The sequence below is a fragment of the Stegostoma tigrinum genome, chromosome 45 (assembly GCF_030684315.1).
Source record: "Stegostoma tigrinum isolate sSteTig4 chromosome 45, sSteTig4.hap1, whole genome shotgun sequence".
NCBI lineage: Eukaryota > Metazoa > Chordata > Chondrichthyes > Orectolobiformes > Stegostomatidae > Stegostoma > Stegostoma tigrinum.
The window spans coordinates 12458033-12472479 of NC_081398.1; the positions used below are offsets into that span (position 1 = coordinate 12458033).

The window sequence follows — 14447 nt, forward strand, 5'->3', positions numbered from 1 at the left end:
TAAGGACAAATGAAAGCAACATAAAGAATACGCTGGAGATCTGAAATAAAGAAAACAGAAAGTGCTGGAGAAACTCAGCAGGTTTTGTGGTATCTGAGGAGAGGAGGAACTGAGTTAATGTTCTGAAAAAGATTTAAGAGTACGGCCGAGAGCTGCAAGGAGGATGTAGGTTGGAGGCAGAACATTTTGATGTAGCAAAGTGATAGCGACTCGAAAGCCAACACTCTTGGCGCCTGGTGGAAAGTGAGCCAAAAGTCTGATTTAAAATGAACACTTGTTGGACACTTGAAGAAAATAAACTGTGAGTGCTGGAGAGATGGAGCAGCTGATTGAAACTGTGTGAGTTGCTCCCAGAAAACCAACCCCAGATGCATATGGGCTTCATCTTGTGCCATTCGCAAATTTAGACACTGTGTTTTTCTCAAGTAGCTCTAATTAGGGGCTGCTTCTAAATTTGAAATCTGGTTCGCTACTTCCTGTTTTAAAGGCAGTGCTGTCAGCTGAATCGCTATTGTTGATAGCTCGATCTACATGCTAACAGCAACATGTCCCAAATGGCTGAGGAACACAGGGAACACGGAGCACAGGGATCTCTGGGCAACTGAGGATAATCTGAGGATAAGACAGGTAAGAACAGAACCTTAAAACCAAGGTCATTGATCAGATCAATGCTGCACTGAGACGGATGATGAAGATAGAGATTTTTGCCTGCTCAAGATGCAATTCAAATTTCTTCTAACAGCCCTTGAGAGATATAGAGGCTTTTTGGAAAATTCATTGACCGTCCTCCAAAGGGCCATGTTTGTGGGAAGCAATCCTGACTTACATCTTTGGGGGTTCTTAAGTAAATTTCATTTGTACACAAACTGATTCTGACCCTGCTTACTTCCAATGATATGCTGCCACTTAAACCTCCCTTAGCTCTGCAAGGAATCATAGAAGTCAATAAAAGTGGGCAAATTTTCGGCTGAAAAGTGTTGACAGGCTAAACATATCTTATTTCCCCATACACTGTGAATTACGAGCCATTCGACAGTGTATCTTGGCTGACAGCAAACTTCTTGAACTCATTGTCTTGGGAAATATCCTGTTCTTTCTCGATGATGTGCAACAGGGGTAAACCGCAGAAACACAGTTGGTCAAACAGGAAACCAGCTGGTGGAATTCTTTCAGGACGTCTGAGATAAGATGGGCGATGTTTGATCAGTCATATCCTTCAGGTAAAAAAAGACAAGGCAATGCATGTAAGTTGTCTTGGTACATAAAGTGGGGAAAATGAGCTCTTGTGAAAAAGTGGTAGTGTCCCTATCTCTGAGCCAAGAGGCCTGGGTTCAAGTCATAGACTCATAGAGACAGACTTTTCTGTCCAACTCCTCTGCGCTGACCAAATACCCCAAATAAATCTAGTCCCATTTGCCAGTGTTTGGCCCACGTCCCTCTAAATCCTTCTTATTCAAGTACCCATCCAAATGGATTTTAAATGTAATAATTGTACCAGCGTCCACCACTTCCTCTGGCAGCTCATTTCGTACACGCACCACTCTCTGTGTGAAAAAGTTGCCCCTCAGGTCCCTTTTAAATCTTTTCCCTCTTACCTTAAACTTATGCTCTCTAGTTTTGGGCTCTCCTAACCTGGGTAACAGACCTTGACTATTCACCCCATTTATTCCCTCAGTATGAAACTCTATGAGGTCACCCCTCAAGCTCTGATGCTCCAGGCAAAATAGCCCCAGTCTATTCAGCCTCTCCCTGTAACTCAAACCCTCCAACCCTGGGAATGTGCTTGAAAATCTTTTCTGAACCCTTTCAATTTTCACAACATCCTTTCTATAGCAGGGAGGCCAAACTTGCATGCAGTAAGGGCCTAAGTCTTACCTATTCCAGAGGTATGTCATAGCATACATTAACAAGTTGATAGTGAGTATCCAAGAATAGGGAGCAACTGTGTCTCCACAGGTGGGAAGTCAGTTGTAAGATTGAGGGAGTCAACAAACTCTTTTCCCCAAAAAAAGTTTAATTTTTAATTTCGCCCTCATAGTTGGCTTGGCTTGGCTTCGATTGACAGTGCAGCAGATACACCATACATGGACCTTTGAATGCATTTAGAGTGGGCATTAAGGCTGGTATCCCAGCTGGATGGTTGTTGGGTAGTACTCACAGGTTAGCTCCTGTCCTGGAATGTCAGATCCTTACAATGATTTTCAGATAGGGTCAAAGTTAAGGTCCAACTGCAGACTTAACACAAACCGAAATGAGAAAATGATGCTGTGGATCAGAGCAAGTCGAATGAGAATGCTGATAAGATGGGGCATTAAGTGACAAGTAGCATAACAAGTGTAAGATAACATAACTTGGTGCATAAGAGTGGTGACTTATATTTGAATTAGGCAGCTAAGTATTCTGTAAGGGTAGAATTAGTGACAGGCAATAAACACTGCCAGGGAGGCCCAGTGAGAAAAAGCAGAAATTGGAACTTCAGACGAATATGATGTAAAAAAAATAAAAGAAAAACTAATGGATTACTGACAGTACAGTAAGATTGGATGGTAGATAAGGCTGCAGATTTGTGCTTGTAATTTTGGGCTTTACAATATAGAAAGGTTATTGTGATAGAGGTTGTGAGAGACAAGCGCATGGAAATCGCAAACAGGCGGCGAGACTCATCAAAAGCTGCTCCTGTTAGCATCACAAATGGAGAGAAGTGGCACAGTGATTAGCTCTGCTGCCTCACAGTGCCACGAGCATGGGTTCAATTGTACCCTTGGGTGACTGGGTGGAGTTTTCACGTTCTGTCCATGTTTGCTCTAGTTTTTTCCTACAGTCCAAAGATGTGCAGGTTAGATGGACTGATCAGGCTTAAACTGCCCTGTACTGTTCATCATGTCCAGCGTGAATGGATTAGCCATGGTAAAAATGTTAGGGCAGAGGGGTGGCGTGGGGCTGGGAGAAAGGGTTGGTGCATTCTTGATGGGCTGAACAGCCTCTTATTGCATTATAGCGATACTATAATTCGTTCAACCCATTGTTTCTGGGTTAGAAATTTGAATGCGATATCCAGAAGCAACAAAAACCACGCCTTTTACCTTTCATGTCCAGTAGCTGTTGTTGTCTATCCCTAAATGCCCTTTGAACTGAGTTGCTTGCTCAGACCATTTCAGTGGACAGTCAAGTATCAGTCCTATTACTATGGTTAGGATTCACATGCAAGTCCAGGCGGTTAAGTGTGACACATTTCCTTCACTGAAGTGCATTAGTGAACCAGATGGGTCTTTTTTTTTCTTTAGCAATTGATGATAGAGACCGTGAAACTATCTCTAGTCCTAGCTTCTACTTCTACACTAACATAACTGAATTGAAATTCTATTAGCTGCTTCAGTAGAATTTCAACCTACATCCCCTCAAAAATCAACTAAATTCTTAGTGAAATTACCACGGCATGACTGACCCTTCTGTTGTTTTGCAAATTGCTCCAAATCTATTAACAGCCTGAAATACTGCCTGTAAATGTTCCCCCAGCCTTGATAATATGCTGACAGACAAGTGGTTTTTCAGTTTTTCTCCTGCTTTTGTTGGATAAGGAAGAAACATTTTCAAATCTCCAGTCCACTAGCATTGTACTTTCATGAACATTAGACAACGGTGGTCAGAGCATTTGTATATATCCACTTCATCCGTAATCAGTCATTCAGAAAGCAAGCAAATTGCACTATTTCTTTGCTTGCTCATTTATTATCCATACATCGACTTGTTAATGATACATTTGAGCGCTGAACATCACAAAATGACTGGATAAAGGCAGTGTGCTTGAGTCTGTGTGTATTATGTGTGTGTGAGAGAGAGAATCTGTGTGAGTGTGAAACTGTGCATGTGAATCTAGGAGTGTTAGCATCTCGCATCTGCGATTATGTGGATCTGCAAGGCATGACTGTGCGTTTGTACATGTGTGTCTATTTGTGTGAATGTGTATCTGGGTTGTGTGTATGAGCATTTGACAGTGTACGTGTGTACGTCAGAATGTGTGTGTATACGAGAGTGGACATGTGAGTGCACGTGTGTGTGTATGGTCAGTCTAAGTGTGTGTGTAAGTGCATGTACGTGAATATGTGTTTATGCATCTGTCTGTATGTGTGAAGATGTGAGCTTGTTCGTAGGTGTGAGCATGTCTGTGCATGTCTGCATGCCAGAGCGTGTGCATGTTTGCAAATATGTGAGTGTCTTTCCTCCACTACGTTTGCCTTACCCAAATCATTACCACCCCCCACCACTTCTCTAGATTGAATTCCATTTTCAGCTCTTCCACTCAGTTCATCAATACCATCCTGCTATCTCCAACTTCCTTCTTCAATATTAACTATACAGTTACTCTGTATCCACTGCAAACTTCTTAATCATGGCCCTTCATCTAAGTCTAAATCATGGGTATCCATACCAGAGAAAGCAAGGGCCCCTAAATTGAACCCATTGAAAATCATGTCCAGTTGGACACTGGCTGTAACCCTTTCTTGATCCACAACTGAACAAAACTTGCATTCAACATGCCCCTGCATTCCATGGGATCTTACTTCCACAAAGAAATAGAAAATATCAGTTAGAGCTCTTGTTATCTCCTTCCTTGCTCTTCTGAGCTAAGTGAATATAAGAACATGTGAAATAGCTGTAAGAGTAGGCCGTTCGGCCCCTCAGTCATGCCCTACCAATCAATCATTTCACAAATCCTTGATTGTGATCTGAACTACACTTCTTTGTCAACCAAAACCTGGTCTAGCTTTGCTTTGATTATGTTAATTACCCCTAGCCTCTAATAGGAGGAAAATTTCATAGACTGGCGACATTTTAAGAGTAGAAATTCCTCTTCATCCCAGTCTTAAATGGGAGCTATGCCTACGTTCTACATCTGGGCCATGACAGAAGCTCCCAGCGTCTCCCCTGTCAAGCCCTCTTAGAATTTTAGCATCATTTTAAATGGCACGGCACTTTGGCCCATTTGTCTGCACTGGTCAAAAACCAAACTATTCTAATCCCATTTCCTAGCGGTTAGCCTATAGTCTTCTGTGCTTCATTGCCCACCTAAATACCCCTTAAATGCCTTAAGATCTCCTGCCTCTGCCACCTTTTTAAGCAGTGATACCATCTCTGGGTGTTTTTATTCTAATCAAATCCTATCTAAATCTACCTTAAAGTTGTACACCCCTGATCACTGACCTCCCCATTGAGCAGAAAAATCTTCTCCCTATGTGTACGCACCTCCCAACTTTGTACACCTCAATCAGATCTCTGCTCTAAGTAAAGTTTTAAAGTGTTCTTTAAGGCCATCTTGTAAGGGTCTTCTAGCATCGCCTTATGTAGGATATATAGGCCTTGGAAGGTGTACCAGATAGGTTTACAAGAATGATACCTGGACTTCAGGCGGTTTATGTTATAGGGATAGCTAATCTCCAAGTTAGAACTGTTTTCTCTAGAATTTAGAAGGTTACGAATAATTTGCTCAAAATCTTCAACAGGACAAAAGATAAAGGTAGATAAAGGCAGATAAAGATAAACTGGATAGGCTGAAGATCAGCCAGGATCTCACTAAATGGTGGAACAGGCTGTAGGGGCAGAATGGCCTACTTCTGTTCCTATGGAAGCTGGTGATTTATGCAATTTCAATCCCTTTCATATTTTCGATGTTGATCTCGTTCAATACTTCACATTCTTTGGTACAACGTCTGCGCCAGTCCTTATCTTTAGACTAGACCCAGATGTACATAACTTGTTAAAATCTGAAACAGAAACAGAAGTTGCTGGAAAAGCTCAGCAGGTGTGGCAGCATCTGTGAAGAAAAAAAATTCAGGTCCGGTGACCCTTCCTCAGAACTGTCTTTTTTTGGTTTTTATTTTGTTAAAATCTGAGCCCACATATTCACTGTCCCTTACCTCTTGGCTCTCTGGACCCTTTGTTTAGAATCATAGAATCCCTACAGTGTGGAAGCAGGTCATTCAGCCCAATAAGACAAAAAAGAACCTCCAAAAAGCATCCCATTCAGACCCTTCTCCCTACCCTAACTCTGCATGTCCCTTGACTAATACACCTAACCTACGCATACTTGGATACTATGGGTAATTTAGCATGGCCAATCCACCTAACCTGCACATCTCTATGCTGTGGGAGGAAACCGGAGCACCCGGAGGAAACCCACACAGACACGGGGAGAATGTGTAAATTCCACACAGTCACCTGAGGGGGAATTGAACTGGGATCCCTGGGGCTGTGATGCAGCAGTGTTAATCACTGAGCCACCACCTTTATCCTCAAGATGTATATTTATAAACACTGAAATATTGCAATCAGTACAAATTGATACATCGGCTGTTTTTTTTTATTATTCACATGTCAAGGGCATCGCAGGCTGGACCAGCAGTTATTGCCCATTCCTAATTGCCCCTGGAGAAGATGGTGGTGAGCTGCTTTCTCGAATGACTGCTGTAGGTTGATCTGCAATGCCCTTAGGCAGGGAGTTCCAGGATTTTGGCTAACAACACCGAGGGAAAGACAATATAATTCCAAGGCTGGATGGTGAACTCGTAGGGGTTTTCCCATGTATGTGCTGCCCTTGGACTTGCTACATGGAGGTGGATGTGGGTTTGAACGGTGTTTGTAAGGACCCTTGGTGAATTTCTGTAGTGCATCTTGGAGATAGTACACACTGCTGCTCTGAACATTGATGGTGGAAGAATGGATGTTAATGGTAGTAGCGCCAATCAATGGTCTGCTTTGTCCTGGATGGTGTCGAGATTCTTGAATGTTGTTAAAGCTGCACCAATCCATGGAGCATTCTTTAATACTCCTGACTTGTGCCTTGTCGATGGTGATCAGGTTTCAGGGAATCAGGAGGTGAGTTACTCGCCACAGTATTCCCAGCCTCTGGCCTGCTCTTGAGGTCATTGTATTTATGTGGCAAGTGCAGTTCAGTATCTGGTCGATAATAAACTCCAGGATGTTGATAGTGAGTGATTAAGTAATGGTAGTGCTGTTGAATATTAAGGGCAATGGTCTGATTTTCTGTTGTTGGAGATGGTTATTGCCTGCTGCACGTGTGGCACAAATATTACTTCCAGTTGTCATCCAAAATATAGATATTGTCTAGATCTTGCTGTATTTGGACACAAACTGCTTTCGTATCTGAGGACTCACAAATGGTGTTGCACTATTGCTATCCTTTCATAAATGCACATCTCAGAATTCTACTTAATTTACACTCCACACTCTCGCGGGTCATTTGGGAGTCCGTAGCAATTTGATTGTCCCAGCAGTATGATTGTTCCTCCTTCTGAGGTTTGACTGTGTGTCCTCATTTGATGACATTTCAAACCTTTGGACCGCAGAAAGGTTTTACATCACAGAAATGGATCATTCAGCCCCTCAAATCTGAATGAACTGTCCACCTGGGCTCATCCCAATTTCCAGCACATGGTCAGTAGCCCTACAGGTTCCAGTCCTCCAAGGGACATCTCAGGTTCCTTTTTAAATGTGTTGCTTGTTTCTGTCTCAACCATCAGCACCTTTGGTTATATTGCTCATTGTCACACAGCAATACTCACTTCAACTGTTAAAGTAACTCTCTCAGTCCATAAGTGTTGACACTATATCTTGACAACAGTCCCAATAAATAAATGTGAAGTTTGAACACCACATACAGGTAAAGACAGTACATTTATGGAGAAAAGAAACAGACACAGAAGCTTAGCTCAGGTATTCTTAGATGTTCTTAAAAAATAAAGATGGAGATCTCATCTCCATTGATGGTATTCGCAACAACCTTCAGCCATGCCCGATAACCCCACAAAATTGACACGTACAGATTATAGATAAACATTCACTTATACTTAAAAACCATACACTTCAGAATGAACGCCACATTCATCTACAAGTTGCACATCAGTCTGCAGCCACTGATTGAAAGGCATTGCAACATGATTAAACTGACCACTTCAAACTTACCTGGGAACATGAGACAGTAACCAACATGGTCAGTTGTAGTGTTTAACACACCAATCAAAAATTACCAATTTAGCCAGTCATTGAGAAACCAGTACAAACAGTCAGTAAGGAACCAGTATAGCCAGTCACTGAGTAACGAGTATAAACAGTCAGTAAGGAACCAGTATAGGCAGTCACGCAGTAACCAGTAATAAACAGGCAGTAAGGAACCAGTATAGCCAGTCACTGAGTAACCATTATAAACAGTCAGTAAGGAACCAGTATAGCCAGTCACTGAGAAAACAATACATTCCATCACTGAGGAACCAGTACAAAAAGTCAAGAAGGAAGCAGTACAACCAGGCACTGAGCAACCAATCACAAAGTAACAAGTACACCCCTCATTAAGTAACTAGTACAATCCTTCACTGTGTAACCAGTACAACCAGTCATTGAGTAACCAGTACAATCCTTCGCTATGTAATCAGGACAACCAGTCATTGAGTAACCAGTACAATCCTTCGCTGTGTAACCAGGACAACCAGTCATTGAGGAGCCAGCACAATCCTTCACTGAGTAACCAATACAACCAGTCATTGAGTAACCAGTACAACCAGTCACCAAGTAACCAGTACAATCCTTCACTGAATAACCAGTGCAGCCAATCACTGATTAACCAGTACAACCAGTCATTGAGTAACCAGTACAATCGATCATGAAGTAACCAGTACAATCCTTCACTGAGTAACCAGTACAACCAGTCAGAGTAACCAATGCGGCCATCACGAAGTGGTCTGAACTGATTTCTGGTTTGAAGTCTGTCATGTTTTATTCAATTTTTGTCATATTCTTTTCCATTCAAAGGGAAACACCAGTGCTGAGCAGCAATGGTGGCCCAGTGAATTCTGAAAGTGGAGATATTGTCAGTGGCAATGGGGGAATGGCAGACATAACTGAAAAAATTACTTTGCCTCAGTAGTTACAGTAGAAAAAGTGGACAGCTTACAGGAAGTCCCAAGGACATGAACAGCAGACTGGGGACAGGGAATGGATAAAATGACCATAAATAAAACATAGTTATTGAGGAAATTACTGGAATAGTGACAAATTTCCAGGACCTGACAGTTTCCATTTGAGGGTGTTAAAGAACATAGGGGAGCACATTGTACACAGCCTAATTACAATCTTTAAGAATTCCCTAGATACAGCAGTCGTCCATCTGGATTGGAAAATTACACTTTACTCCGCTACTTAAGAGGAAAACCAAGGAATTACAGATGAGTTAGCCTACTGGAAATTGTTGGGGTCTATAACAAAGGATAAAGTAACTGAATACCTTGGAAATTTTCAGTTAATCGGGGAGAGCCAGCGTGGATTCATGACACATCTGTGATGCTTGATAAGTCTCAGTGAACTTTTAGAAGAGGTGCGTAACATAGCGGACAGGGCTATGTCAATGGTTGTTATTTATGTTGACTTCCAGAAGGCATTTGATACAGTCCCACATAAGAAGCTACCAACTAAGATGGAGTTTAATCTGGGTAACTGTGAGGCACTGCACTCTGGGATATCAAATGTTAAGGAAAAGTGTACAGTTAATGGCAGGGCCCTGAATGGCATTGACATACAGAGTGATCTTGGGATTCATGCCTCCTGTAGCTCCATGAAAATGGCTGCACAAGTAGATAAGATGGTAAAGCAGGCATAGGGCATGCTTGCCTTTATCATTCGGGCAACGGAGTACAAGAGTCAGAATGTCATGTTACAGATCTATTAGACTTTGGCTTAGCCACACAGAGTATTGTGATCAATTCTGGTTGCCACATTTCAGGAAGCATGTGGAGGCTCTGGGGAGGGTGCAGAAGAGGTTTACCAGGATGCTGCCTGGATTAGAGGGTATGAGCTATAAGGAGAGACTAGAAAAACTTGAGTTATTTTCTCTGGAGCGGCGGAGACTGAGGGGAGACTTTATCGAAGTCTATAAAATTATGAGACACATATATAAAGTTGACAGTCAGAATCTTTTTCCCAGAGTTGAAATGTGTAATACTAAGGGGTGTGCATTTAAGGTGAGAGGGGGTAAGTTCAAAACAGATGTGAAGAGAAATTTTATTTTTACACCGAGAGTGATAGGAGTCTGGAATGTGCTGTTGGTGCGGTGGTGAAGGCAGATACGATAGGGATATTTAAGGGACTTTCAGACAAGCACATGGAGGGATATGGACCAAGGTTGGCAGAAAGGATTAGACTAATTTGGCATCATCTTCTGCACAACATTGTGGGCCAAAGGGGCCTATTGCTGTGCTGTACAGTTTTATGTTCTATGTTCAACTCCTAAGAAAGAAGCCCATGGAATTGAGGGGAAATACTGATGAGGCTGGGAAATTTGGTGACAGACAGAAAGAGGGATAATTGGTAGGTATTCAAACTGTGACAAGTGGTGTCCTACTAGCGTGTGTGCTAGAATCTCAATTATCCAGCTTCTTTACTAACGGCTTGGGTAATGGCACAGAAAGTCGTATATATCCAAATCTGCTGATGACGATAAAGTTAGGTGGCATTACATACAGTGTAGATGATAGCATAAAATTGCAAAGGGATATTGACTGACTAAATGAATGGGCATGGTTGTGGAAGATGGAGTTCAAAGAAAACACCCGTGAGGTTATCAATTTCACACCGAGAAAGGATAGATCAAGGTAGTTTCCAGTTGTTATCAAGTTAAAAACAGGGCAAAGAGACTGTGGGTTAAGGTGCATACATCTTTAAACTACCAATAACAGGTGCCGACAGCACTCAGGAAAACTAATAGAATGCTGGCCCTTTTATGTAGAGGGCTAGACTATGAGGATGCAGAAGTTAATCTGCAGCTGTACAAAATCCTAGTTGGATTGCACATGGAGTGTTGTGAGCAGATCTGGGTGCCACACCTTAGGAAGGATGCATTGGCTTTGGGAGAGAACACACTGTAGGTTTCCAATGATACCCAGACTTCAGAGGTTACATTATGAGGACTATCTCCAAATTAGGCCTGTTTTCTCTAAAACTGAGAAGGTTTTATGGGCTGATCTAAACAAAACTGTAAAGATAATAACAGGAAAAAGCAGAGTAGATAAAAAGAAACTATTTCCATTTGTTGGAAATTCTAGGAAATTCTAGGAAGTAGTCTGAAAATAAGGCAAACAGTTCAGGAGAAATGTTTGGAAGAACTTCTACACACAGTGGATGATGGACCAGTGCTTTCCTTTAAATCTGAGAGAGATCATTTTATTGGATAAGCAGAGGTATTAAGGGATATGGGTCAAAGGGTATGGAGTTAGGCTACTGATTAGCCATGATCTCATTGTATGGCAGAACAAACTCAATGGGCTGAATGACCTCAGAGATATTAGGAACTGCAGATGCTGCAGAATCTGAGATAACAAGGTGTAGAGCTGGATGAACACAGCAGAACAAGCAGTACCATAGGAGCAGGAAAGCTGACGTTTTGGGCCTAGACCCTTCTTCAGAAAATTTTACGAAAAAGGGTCTAGGCCTGAAACGTCAGCCTTCCTGCTCCTCTGATGCTGCTTGTCCTGCTGTGTTCACCCAGCTGTACACCTTGTTATCTCGGTTGAATGACCTACTTTTCTTCCTATGTTTTACATGAACCCTTACATTTATCAGTTTAAGAATGACTGGATTTGTGGTGAAGGCTGTTTGCCAGTCACTCATTTAGTGACGGGTTATTATCAAATTATTTATGAGGGCGCAGGGCATGTGCATCACCAAGATGATGGGCATATCAACCAGTCAATTGCTGATATGTTTTGTGGTCTCCTGTTACCAGCAGTGCCTCCTGGCACATGGCTAGTCACTTTGACTAACCAGGTGAAGCACTAGGTTATCCTCAGAAACAGCTAGGCTGAGAAATGAGTTCAAGAAGGCAATAAACCACTGCCCAACTTCTCCACTGCAATTCGGGACGTGGCCTGAATTCTGGGCCAGACAATAAAGAAAATAAATTTGTACAATGGAGGTTTAAATTTGGTCTAACTGAAACCACAATGACATTTTTAACTCTCCCGTGATACATGGGCAACAAAGCTGGCCCAGCATTCATTACCCGTCCCTAGTTGCTCCTTGAGAAGATGGTGGTTGAGCTGCCTTCTTGAACCACTGCTGTTCTCCTGCTTTGAGTTGACCCACAATGCCATCAGGGAGGGGATTCCAGGATTTTGACCCAGCAATGGTGAAGGAAAGGCAATATATTTCCAAGTCATCACGGTGAGGGGCTTGGAGGGGATGTTGCAGGGGTCGGTGTTCCCATGTATCTGTTGCCCCCTTGCTCTTCCAGATGGAAGTGGTTGTGGGTTTGGAAGATGCTTTTTAAGGATCTAGGGTGAATTTCTACAGCCTATCTTGTAGATGGTACGCACTGCTGCTCCTGAGGTTTGGTGATGTAGGGAGTGGATGCTTGTAGATATGACGCCAATCAGGTATTCTGTTTTGCCTTGGATAGTGGCACGCTTCTCAAGTGTTGTTGGAGCTACAGTCATCCAGACAAGTCTATCACACTCCTGACATGTTCGCTGTAGACGGTGGCCAGGTTTTGGGGAGTCAGGAGGTGGGGCACTCGTCGCAGAATTCCTAGCCTCTGATCTGTTCCGGTACCCACTGTATTTGTATGGCAAATCTTTTTAGTTTCTGATCAATGGTTAACCCCAGGATGTTGATCATAGGAGATTTAGTGATGTTAATGTCACTGAATGTCATGTGGTGGAGGTTAGATTGTCTCTCATTGATAACAGTCATAGCCTGGCATTTGTGTGGCGCAAATGTTACTTGCCACTTGTCAGCTCAAGCCTGGATATTTTCCAGGTCTTGTTGCATCTGAACTGCTTCAGTATCTGCCAAGTTGTGAATGATGTTGAATATTGTGCATCGGCAAACTGCCCCATTTCTGATCTTATGGTGGAGGGAAGGTAATTGATGAAGCAGCTGAAGATGGTTGGGCCTAAGACACTACCCTGAGGAACTCCTGCAGAGATGTCCTGGAGCAGAGATGACTGACCTCCAACGATCATGACCATCTTTCTGTGTCAGGTATGACTCTAATTGCTGGTAAGTTTGGCCCCGATAACCATTGATTCCAGCTTTGCCAGGGATCCTTGATGTTACACTTTGTCAAGAGCAGTCTTGATGTCAAGGGCTGTCACTCTCACCTCACTTCTGGAATTCAACTCTTTCCGTCCATGTTTGAATCAAGGCTGTAACGAGATCAAGAGCTGAGTGGCAGTGGCAGAACCCAAACAGCGTCAGAGAGCAGGTTATTGCTGAGCAGATGCTGCTTGATAGCGCTGTTACTGACATCTTCCATCACTTTATTGATGATTGAGAGTAGACTGATGGGGCGGTAATTGGCCAGGTTGGTTTTGTCTTGCTCTTTATATACAGGACATACTTGGGCAATTTTCCACATTGTCGGGTAGATGCCAGTGTTATAACAGTACTGGAACAGCTTGGATAGGGAACAGCAAGTTCTGGAGCACGAGGCTTCAATACTATTGTCAGAATATTGCCAGGGCCCATAGCCTTTGCACTATACGCCTCCAGTCATTTCTTCATATCACGTGGAGTGAATTGAATTGGCTGAAAACTGGTATTTATGATGCTGAGGACCACTGGAGGCAGCCAAGATGGATCATCTACTAGACAATTCTTGCTGAAGACTGTTACAAATGCCTCAGCCTTATCCTTTACACTGATGAGCTGGGCTCTTCCATCATTGAGGATGAGGATATTTATGGATCGTCCTCCTCCAGTGAGTTGTTTAATTGTCCACCACCATTCGCGACTGGATGTGGCAGGACTGCAGAGCTTAGATCCAAACCGTTGGTTGTAAGATTGTTTAGCTCTGTCTATCACTTGCTGCTTATTTTGTTTGACAAGGCCTGTTTGGTAGTTTCGGCATGTCGATGACTCATTTTTAGGTCTGCCTGGTACAGCTCCTGGCATGCCCTCCTGCACTGTCCATTGATATAAATGGTTGAAAAGTTCAGTATTTGACAGGAGGTTGGAGGCACTTGGAAGAATATAGGTTCTGTGGAGTGTACATGAGGAACTTTAGCCCTATTAGAAGTAGCTAGAAACATACTGGCCATGCACTAAATTAAAGGCTACGGGAGAGGACATGCTTTCAGAATAGTTGGGATGGTATCTGAGTATATACTCGAAGAATAAGGAACCAAGTGTATCTGAGCAAGTTCAGTTACAGCAAGCAGTATAGGAGGTATGCAGATGGGAATAAATTTCAGAAGTCAGCAGAGTTCAGGCACATGGTAGTTTATCTGAGCAAGGACTGGTATCTTGCAAGGAGAGGAATACTGAGATACAGGCTACTAGACTAGGTGGGATTGAGGTTCACAAGGAAGAGTTATTAGAAATCCTTCAGAAGGTGAAGCTAGATAAGTCCCCTGGGCCGGATGGGATTTATCCTCGGATCCTCT

At 42.8% G+C, this 14447-nt stretch overlaps 1 protein-coding gene across 2 annotated transcripts in view; it reads left to right on the forward strand.

Moving 5' to 3' along the window:
• The first annotated feature begins 498 nt into the window (after positions 1-498).
• LOC125448771 (lysophosphatidic acid receptor 6-like) overlaps positions 499-14447 on the forward strand; it is a 57636-nt gene continuing 43687 nt past the window's right edge. For both annotated transcript variants that reach the window (XM_048524294.2, XM_059642654.1), the window contains exon 1: positions 499-627. The gene's annotated coding sequence lies outside the window, so the exon portion shown is untranslated. The remainder of the gene's footprint in view (positions 628-14447) is intronic.